Source organism: Dendrobium catenatum, unplaced genomic scaffold, assembly GCF_001605985.2.
Source record: "Dendrobium catenatum unplaced genomic scaffold, ASM160598v2 fragScaff_scaffold_334, whole genome shotgun sequence".
In the NCBI taxonomy this organism is placed as follows: Eukaryota; Viridiplantae; Streptophyta; class Magnoliopsida; order Asparagales; family Orchidaceae; genus Dendrobium; species Dendrobium catenatum.
This window is the reverse complement of record NW_021318796.1, coordinates 1,775,559-1,786,190: the sequence shown is the minus strand read 5'-3', so window position 1 is coordinate 1,786,190 and position 10,632 is coordinate 1,775,559. Positions and strand designations below refer to the sequence as shown.

The 10,632-nt window shown below is 36.4% G+C and overlaps 1 protein-coding gene across 3 annotated transcripts in view; it reads right to left on the bottom strand.

Annotated features, from left to right (window-relative positions):
• Positions 1–10,632, bottom strand: part of LOC110105750 (IQ domain-containing protein IQM3) — a 33,933-nt gene continuing 23,301 nt past the window's right edge. For 2 of the 3 annotated variants that reach the window (XM_020835365.2, XM_020835374.2), the window contains one exon: positions 3,761–3,933. The gene's annotated coding sequence lies outside the window, so the exon portion shown is untranslated. Of the gene's footprint in view, positions 210–3,760; positions 3,934–10,632 lie in introns of those variants that run through there. The other variant, XM_028693641.1, reaches the window with a different exon arrangement.

The following is a 10,632-nucleotide window of genomic DNA, read 5'->3' as shown; positions in this document are numbered from 1 at the left end:
TGAAAGAAAGAGCCACTAAACTTCCAAACTGAAATATCTCTAATACATTAAAACATGAAATCTCTTAAAACATAAACTGAAAATATTATAGTAGTCCATGACACATCAACCAACACATTACATAACATGAACATAAAAACCTGACATCTTGAGATCCTCTTCAATGGTAGGTAAAATGTCTTTCAACCATCACTCTCTAACAGTTTCTCCTGAAAAACATTCCCACAAGCAGGGTGAGCTAATGCTTAGTAGATAATATGTATTTATCATAAATTCATGAAACAATAAAAAATGTTATACATGAAATTTTTATTCAGGAGAATTTGAGAAAATAAAGAAAACATACTTGACATTTGATATGCATATATTATATAACATTTCTCATTTATTTTTCTTAAACTTTTTCATTATTCATAAACTTTTTCTTTCATCATAACCTTTCTTTAAAGGCATAAAATGCTTAATCATAATATAATACATCTGTCCCAGAAGTACCTGTGTTTTATACTGATTAGGTACACAATCAAATTTGACCTTTCCTTTACCATTTGCTCCAAAGAGCCCCTTTACCATTGACTCCAAAGAACCCCTTTATCATTGGCTACGAAGAGCCCCTTTAAAATTTGGTACTCGGGATCATCATGCACATACAATCATAATATATATCATAAGGCTTAAGTCATTCATAAATTCATATATATTGCCTATACTGTTTTATACTCGAATGTTCTCATATCTACCCAAATTTCAATTAATGAAATATGTCATCACTTTTAACCTTTAAGGTTTAAAACTTAATATAACGATAAACATAAGTATAAAAATTTAATATTTCTTGAATACGAAAAATGCATATAATATTAATATGTGAAATTTAACATAAAATAAAAATTTAGAAACAAGAAATTTACTTTAAATACAATTACCTACCTTAAGAAATACCCGACGAGCGAGGGTACTAGTTCAACTTCCTAATGCTTTTCCACCTCCACCTCCACCTCCACCTCCACCTCTTCCGCTTCTAAGATATAAGAAGAACCCAATATAACATAGCTCATTACCCATAAGAAATTCTAATTTACATAATAACCACTTTAACATTTTTATAATTATTTATATGCTTTTTTAGCTTTATCATTAACCCTAATTTTTGGAAATTATAATTTCCTTAATTTCATCAAATAACCATGCAAAACCTTCATATAAACCTAATTAATATTTAGGTTAACTTAATTTTCGAATTATTTTAATTTAAAAAAATTATAAAACTGAACTTTTTACTAAAACCCTAATTTTCCACCATTAAAACATTCCTAATATCATATGAAACAAAAATCTTAAAATTCACAAATTATGAAAAATATCAACTTTCCAATCTCAAAAAGTTTTGGGAAAAACTTCTTTTTTAGGTTTAAAAATCATCCCTATTGAAATTTTTTTGTCAAATCCTAGATTTTTCTCTTCCAAAAATCTAAAGAAAGAGGCATATTTTATTAACTTAAAACATACCTTAGTCTTCTTTTAACCTTCCACTTTGATTTCCCCTAAATCTGGCCACCGAAAAATGCTGCCAAAGCCGCCCACAAACTCTCATGTTCGCCTCTCTCGTCTGCCTCCTCGCTTCAGTTCGGCCGAAAATAACATATGGGGACCGAATGAATTTCAATCCCCTTAAGAAATGAGTGTTTATGATATTTCCAAATTACCATTTTGCCCTCACAAGCTTTATTTTCATTTTAATTTTATTAAGGGCTTTTTAGTCATATTAAAACTTATATGACTTTTAACTTCCAATTTAAGCAAAATTCACCATGAGTTATTTATACCAATTTGCTCGAAATTTTACGTAAAATTTTATGAAATTAATTTCATCAAAATCCAACTACTTTAAAATTTCACTTAAATTTTATCACGACGCATCTAAATTCATGCAACACTTACGATTAACGATTTCGGGTTTTACGCTGCCCACCATTACACCTGGATTTATTACTCTGTGCGAAGTCCGGATGGTGTCCTGAGACCAATAAAAATGCGTCACACTACTCCAAAAATGTACCGAGCTCAATACCCGCACTCAGTACCACTCGGTACCGAGCACTTAACCAAATGATTTTCACGTCCAATTTCCGCACAGAATAATAGCTCTTACCCTAACTATTATTGAAATATTTTTATTTCAAACAAAACATAAGAAGTAATCTAATATATTTATAATATATCAAATCAAATAGCAAAAAATATTTTCAAATAAAGCGATGCATGCTTAATGAGATATAATTGAGCAATTTATGTTTATAATTATTTTTTATTTATAAAAATAAATAAATAAATAAAAAATTTTTTTATAAAAATTCAAAATAACTTGATAATATGTGTATTTTAAAATTACAACTTGAAATTCCGAGTTATAGCTGCAGGAATACAAAATATTATCATGCAATAAGCCCATTATTTTTTACACAATAATCTAGCTAAAATTAGATACAGTAATTTTAGGGCTAGTTTGTGTTGCCCTCATATAACCTTGACATAAGTAGCCCTAAGATTACTGTATCTAATTTTATAGCCTCTATAAATCATCATGTCTCATAAGGTATTCTCAAAGATGCTTGAGAAACTCCTAGACCACAAGCAAACTAAGGTTTCGTTTGAGATAACTTTTTTAAAACAATTTTTTAGTACAAAATTTATTTGAATAAAAAAATTGCTTTAAAAAGTTGTCCCAAACGAAACCTAAGATTATGATTTCGTTTTGGACAGCTTTCTTACTGCTTCTTAAAGCAACTTTCTACTAGAAAGCCGATCTAAGAAGCTGTAAGAAAGCCATCTCAAATGAAGTCTAAGGCTTTGTTTGGAACGGCTTTCTTACTGCTTCTTACAACAGCTTTCTAATACAAAATTTTTTAATTTTCTACTAGAAAACTAATTTAAGAAGCAGTAAGAAAACTGTCTCAAACAAAGCCTAAGTTTGGGATAGCTTATGGCCACTATTTTTTATTATTCTTAAAAGAAATTATACTAAAAAGTTATTTTAGAAAATAATAAAAAAATTGTTCAAAACAAAGCCTGAATTGGAGGGTTAGAAAATGCTGTTTAACTTCACATGATACCTTTCAAAATCCTTATTCCATACTAAGAATAATAAGCAGCAGGAATGCAGGATGCAGGAGAAGAAGAAAGGGAATAATACATATTAGCTTGTTTTGTATGGACGGCTGAGATTATATTAGGAGGCTTTAGATGAATGGCTAGAATGCATCGCAGGATAACTGGAGAGGTGAGGTATGGTTTAATGCATGTGTTATATTACCATAGTCTCTCAATATTTGAACTCCATTGGAAGCATCTGCTTGTTGTGAAGATGGTGAAAACAACTATTGGGAAGAGTAAACCCTAAACTTATGTCAATAGATTGATATTGGGATTGCGATGCGGTGAACATTGATGCCTTTAGATTTGAAGCTGTCTCCGACGAAATGGTGGTTTGTTTCCGTGTGTTTAGTGCGAGCAAGAAAGACAGACTAGCAAGAGCGACGGCGGAGATGTTGGAAGGGAGTGGTATATATGATGTGGATGAAATGTCATTTTCCTAAAATAGGCGACGTAGCCATATCACATATTCGAAAAAATGCACAATTGCTTGAAGTGAGCTTACGATCAAGAGGGTTGCATGTGACACCCTAAGATCTAATTGAAGAATTGAAAGTCTAAACCTATAATTTTACTCAATCACCAACAAAAATGACGAGATCAACTATGAAATCCAATAATAAAAGCAATACAAATATATTTCATTTCATCCAAGCATATATACATATATACTAACCCAGTACAATAAGTTCTACACATAAAAATAATCAAATACTGAATTACAAAACATTACCTTAATAACTGCCTCTAACCTCTTCTACTTTGGGCCTTGATCTTTCCCTGAAATGCCAGAAAAGTTTACAAAATGAGCACAACCAAGCTTAGTAGATTTCTTTTCCTGGCCCATCACAAATATCAATGTCCAATCTAAAATATTAAATATCAATTTAATAATAAATTTAACAATTTGCAAAGAGTAAATAAATTTTTAGTAGCAAGTGGGGCTAAAATCAGAACAAAACAGCTCAAACATAACCTCTTACACCTGCTTTCAGCAAGTGGGGTCATAATCCCTCCAACATTCACTCAAGATAGATGAGGCCAGAACAAAACATATAGGGCCCTTTTAATATATTAGAGAGTGCACTTTTCACATATCGAAACATCTCTAATATGAACATTGCAAATGTAAATGAAATAGTAACTAATTTATAAGTTCAATGCAGTGCTTAGGTGATTTATGGATTGCAAGTAAAAAGCCAAATTACATGTATAACATTATATCCCTTAAAATTTTTCCATTCAAATTTCAACTTCAGTGGGATATTCAAACAATCATTTTAAAACTTTCATATAACTGTTACAAATGTCAAAAAAGTAACAATCAACTTATATACTTAGAAACTTGCATAGGAAAAACTAACATGTGATAATCTAATTTTTTATAATTAAAATGATCAGAATAGAGCATACGACAACATATTAAAAGATACACAATTAAAATGTCGTAAAATTAGAGAAAATATATATTTTTATTCATAACTTTTTATACAACCGTAATAATTAAAATTAGAGATAGGAGTTCATAAGTCTATCTCATGCTCTATAATATTTTGAATAGACTCGACAAATGATTTTAACTCTTGGCCTTTAAAACCTCTTTCTTATTCTCTCTTCTCTCCAACAATGGGTTGGAATGACAGTGAAATGGAAAATGGATATATATATATATAGTCATCTTTTTTATCCAATGCCGTGGCGCACACCCCTTAGTAGCACTGTGCTCTCACACAATCTTTCAGATTCTCCAAGAATTCCACAATCAGAGTGCTTAGTATCATGCCCTAGCACTGCAACACCCCCTCATTTTCTCCTCCCAAATAGAAAGTTGAATGCCACAACACCGCCCATCATAGCATTGCAGTACTCCCAGAGAAAATTTTGATAAACTCAAACCTACCTTCTAATTCACTTCTCGACTTACTTGAGAATTCATTTGATATTTTAGGACTCATAATTACCAATTAGTATAAAATTAAACAATCAATTAGATTAAATAACATCAATTACTTAAATTTCTGAACAGCAGATATTACATCGCATGTCCAATCTGAATCAAAGAATGCCTAAAGTTGAACTTGCCATGATAAGTGGGAAGACCAAATAATAGTGTGCCTTTGATAAATAGAAATCATTTGAGATGTTAGTAGTGTATAGATGGCGGGTTATGCATGTGCTAACATAAGTGATTGATTGTAAAGGTGATGTCAAGTCTGGTGATAGTGAGGTCTTAGAGGAGCCAACCACATGGTGGTAGAAGGCAGTTCAATATATAGCTCAATGAAGACAACAAGGCAGACTATTCACAGAAGTTGGCTTAGAAATTGGCTTAAAAAAATAAGCCATACCCGAGCAGTGAAGTAGCTCGCAGCATACGTAGTCTGATTTAGATGTAGACCCTTTGTTATTGGAGTAGCCTAAATGCCTAGAAAGCGTGAGAGATGGAATCTGGATTCCTGACTTGGAACTTCTGCTCTTAAGTTTTGAATAAGAGTAAATAGCTAGTGGCGGAGTTGTTGTCAGCTAAAAGTATATTATCCACGTAAATGAGAATGTACATGCGATCGCCCTCAAGGTTATAATTAAGTAGGGAGGGGTTCGTAGCGCTAATACTGAAACCACTATCTCAAAGCTTTTTTGGGACGGTCATGTCTTTCTTTACAAGGAAAATGATGAGGATCATAGGGATCTTGAAAAGAATGCATTAGACACAACATTTTGAGTGATGGGCTAATTTTCGATGGCGCTACCTAACAGAGAACCTGCAGTAGAGTAAGTAAGAAGAACAGAGAGATATACAGAGAATAAGGTAGCATAAGAAGATAGTATTAATTCATCTCTAATCTGATACATAGCAATAGTGTTCTTAATATAAAAATGTAGAGAGACAGGCGGCTAGAGAGGACATAGGCTGTTTTGAGCAGTCTGCTATTGTAGGCGTAGTGGAGGATAGGACGGCTGAGCTGGCTGGAGCCAAATACTAGAGAGGAACCTGCGGTGCAGTCTATTGGTGTGTTAAAATAGGCCCCCACAAATTAATTATCCTGAGGACGGATAGTTAATTTGTCACGAAGAGTGGAGAATCGACTAGCAGTGAGAGGTTTAGTCAATATATTTGCTAGTTGATCAATTGAACTAATGTGTTTGACATCAATCTTTCGAGCCTTGATGTGACCACTGATGAAGTGATAGTCAATTTCGATGTGCTTAGTTCTGACATGAAACACATGGTTGTTGGCTAGTGCAAGAGCATATATGTTATCACAATATATTATAGTTGGTTGAGATTGAGAAGCTTTGAAGTCTGCTAGCAAACGACAGAGCCAAATGACATCGGATGTGGCTGAAGCAAAGGCACAATATTCTGCTTCAATCGAAGATTTGTTGACAATGTCTTGCTTCTTGACACTCCAAGAGATTAGATTGTTGTCTAGGTAGGTGCAAAATATCATTCCCTTGCTTCAGCAAGGAAAAATTGGAAAGCCCAGTCCTCATCGCTGTAGCTAGTGAGAGAAAGATCGCCAGGAAAAATTGGAAGGTCAAGGTCCTGAGTACCTTTTATATATCTGAGCAGACGTTTAAGAGCTTTGTAGTCGTTGATGGTGGGGTTATGCATATGTTGACAAATGACATTGGTTGTATAGGCAATGTCAGGACGAGTCACTGTGAGATATTGCAGAGAGCCTGCAAGGTGACGGTAATCCATAGTATTGTCATATGGAGTGGTGTTAGAGTTGTGTAGTGGCAGTTTGAGGGAAATTGGTGTGGGAGTAGGTTTACAGAAGGGGAAACCAGAGGAGTTGAGAATATCTCTGGCGTAGTGGGTATGATGAAGAAGTAAGCCAGTGTTGAGACGACTGACTTGAATGCCGAGAAATAAAGACACATTATCCAGCTATTTCAAAGAGAATGTCGCCTATAGATGGGAGAGAAGTTGTTGTATCACTTCCGAGTTGTTTCCTGTAAGAAGCAAATCATCTACATAAATTAGGATATATAGTTGAGCTTCTGAGTGATTGTAAATCAGGAGTGACGGGTCTGCTTTGCTGAACTGGAATAAAAAATTGAGGAGTAGCGAGTTGAGCTTGTGAAACCACCAACGTGATGCTTGTTTTAGACTGTAGATGGCCTTTTTAAGTTTGCAGACATGTTGCGGATGTTGAGAATCAATGAATTCTTGAGGTTGTTGCATGTAGATGTCTTCATGAAGCTCTCCATGGAGAAATGCATTTTCTATATCCAATTTTAATGTCTGCAAGTTCCTTTGAAGGTTATAATGAGGAAGACACATATTGTGGTCATTTTGGCGACGAGACTGAATGTGTCTTTGCAGTTGATGCCAAATTGTTGGGTGTAGCCTTGAGCAACAAGTTTCTAGCTTTGTAGCAAGCAATTGAGCCGTCAGGATGTACTTGGTCTTATAGGTCCACTTACAACCCAAAACTGGTGTGTTGGGAGGTAGTATGGTTAGAGACCATGTTCCTTGTCTTTATGGCCTTCCTCCATTGCAACAGTTTGGCGGCCTGAGAGTAACAAGAGGGTGTGGTGTTGGGTTCGGGTAAAGCGAGGAGATCAAAGAATTGTTTGGGCTTGAGGTGGCCAGTCATAAGGCGAGTTTGCATTGGGTGTGTGGGGATTGGAGGTGGAGGTTGAATGGGAGAAGGAAAGTAATGTAGGGGTGAGACTTGAGGCTGTGATAATACTGATGGATTGAGATCACAGGAGATGATAGGGGAAGTGGGTGGAGTGGGAGGTTTGTCTGGAGGGTTTATCGTATTGGTGTAAGTGGAGGTTGGGATAACAAGAAGAGGAGATGTTGATTAGTTGGAAAAAGTAGACGGATTAATAGAGGGGTGTTCATTGAGGGAAATGTTTGTTCTTGAAACCGGACATGTCGAGAGATTGTGATTCTTTAGGTTTGTGGAAGGTTGCATCGAAAATCCTAATGAGAGGTTGAGTAGCCCAAGAAGATGCATGTGGATGAGATCATGGTGCAAGTTTGTGAGGGGCATGTGGTTGTAACCACAGGAAACAAAGGCATCCAAATGATTTTAAGTTGTTTTAGGTAATAGCATGACCGTGAAGTAAGTGAAATGGTATTTGGAGGTTGAGAGTTGAAGTGGGCATTTTGTTTATTAGATAGTTTGAGGTTTGAAGAGCCTCAGCCTAAAATTGGAAAGGTAGTTTGGATGCATGTAGTAAGGTTCGAGTAGTGTCTAGAAGGTGGCGATGCTTCCTTTCTGTTATCCCATTTTGCTATGGGGTGTAGGGATAGTTTAACTCAAGAGTTATACCATTTGTGAGCAAGAATTGTTTGTATGAGTTACTAGTAAACTCACCTCCTCCATCAGGGCGGAAGGTAATAATGCGTGTATTGAAGTGAGTTTGTACCATTTCAAAACATTGTTGAAATTTTGGAAGCACTTCATTTTTGAGTGCATTAAGTAAAGCAAAAAAAAAAAACGTGTTGTCATTAATAAATATTATGTAGTAGCAATAACCACGTAAGGATGAGATCGGCGATGGACCTCAAACATTTGAATGTATTAGATTGAAAGGTTGAGTTACATGACTAGCTTGCTTTGGGAAAGATAACTTGTGGCTATTGGCCACATTACAAGAGTTACATGAAAAAGATGAAGGGATGCTACTTAAAGTGGGGATAAACTTGGTGAGGACTGTCATCACCCAATGATGAGGGTGTCCAAGGCGGGCATGCCAGGGGCTGGCTAGAGCTGAATTGGTGTGAAGAGCGAGCACGAATGAGCTAGTAGAGGTGCGGAGTGGGTAGATTCCATCACAGCTGCGGCCACGAAGGAGAGTGCGATGATCCTAGAGGTCTTTAATGATGAATCCACCAACATAAAAATAGATAGAGCAATTACTATCTAATGAAGTTTGGAGATAGAGAATATATTGTGGAAGAGAGAAGGAACATGAAGAAGATTATGTAATCAAAGCTTACGAGTGGAATCTGGGAGGGGTAGGATGCCTTGGCCGCTGTGTTGAATGGGAAGAGGAGTTTCATTTGCAATAGGTATGGCGTCAGTTCCTTGATAGGGTATTGGTTGCTGTATGTTGGTAACTTTGGAGGTGAGATGCGTGGAGGCTTTGGAATCAAGGACCCAATTAGTGGTTATTACTGGGAAATGAAAGCTCGCAGTTGCCAAGAGGTAGTAGGAGCATATTGGAGATTGCATCTATGCCAACATGAGAGAGCTGTAAGAGTTTGCATTACATTTGGCAGGTTGGTTTGGGTGAGGTGGTAGGTGAAACTGGTAGAGATCTTCTGAGGTCAGATAATGGATTGAAGGAAGCTCCTCTTCCTCAAGTAGATTTGGGGATTTTGGTGGGAGTGGATCGACCTCTAGAGGGTTGGCCTCAGTTGGTGTAGAGAGCCTGATGGTTGGTGTATGTGTGTGTGTGTGTGGGGAGGGGGGGTATTTTGTTGCAACTCATCTTGAATATGAATTTCCTCACTGTAGAGAAGTGAATAGAGAGCCTCTAAGCTGATAAGTTGCAACAATGTTCGTATGGATGCCTTGAAGGAGCTGTAAGAGGAGGGGAGACCATTGAGGATGTAGATGATGATATCCTCCGTGTCGATGTGCGATCCAGTGGCTACAATATTGTTGATCAGAGTTTTGATCTGGGCAAGATATTGGGTGACATTTTGATCACGCATTTGAACATTATGAAGTTCATTCTTCAGTTGAATGGCTCTTGTTCAGTTTGTTGGTTGCAACTAGAGTTCTAAGGTGATCCAAATCTCATGAGCTATGGTGAGGTGCAGGATGTAGGGTAGTATCGATGATGAGATTGTAGAGAATAATGCCGCAACTAGATTTTGATATATTAGTTTCCACAACATGTGGTCATTATTGCAAGTGATGGGGGATGGTTCAGGTGGACAATAAATGTGGCCTGTGAGGTATCCATCGAACCCATTAGCAGAGAAGAGTTTATGGATTTGTAGGTGCCATATCGAATAGTTCTGATTTATCAGTTGTATGTTGACAATGGATTTAAGATTTGACAACTGGAATTTCAGTGGGGGTGGGACTATAAAGTCGGCCATGGAAGCTGAAAGGGAAGAGGTAGGTGGGGTTAGTGAGGAAGAATCTTGTTCGGCAATTTGGTTCAAATGAAGAAGGTTGCGACGTCGAGAAACTATGATACCATAACAGAGAACCTGCAGCAGAGTAAGTAGGAAGAACAGAGAGAAGTACAGAATAAGGTGGCAAAAAAAAGATAATATTAATTCATCTCTAATCTGATACATAGCGATAGTGTTCTTAATATTAGAATATAGAGAGACAGGCGATTAGAGAGGACAGAGGCTGTTTTGAGTGGTTTGCTGTTGCAGCCGTAGTGGAGGACAGGACGACGGAGTTGGCTGGAGCCGGATACTAGAAATGAACCTGCGGTGTAGTCTATTGGTGTGTTAACACTACCAATAAGCAAGAGCTAAATGGTTAG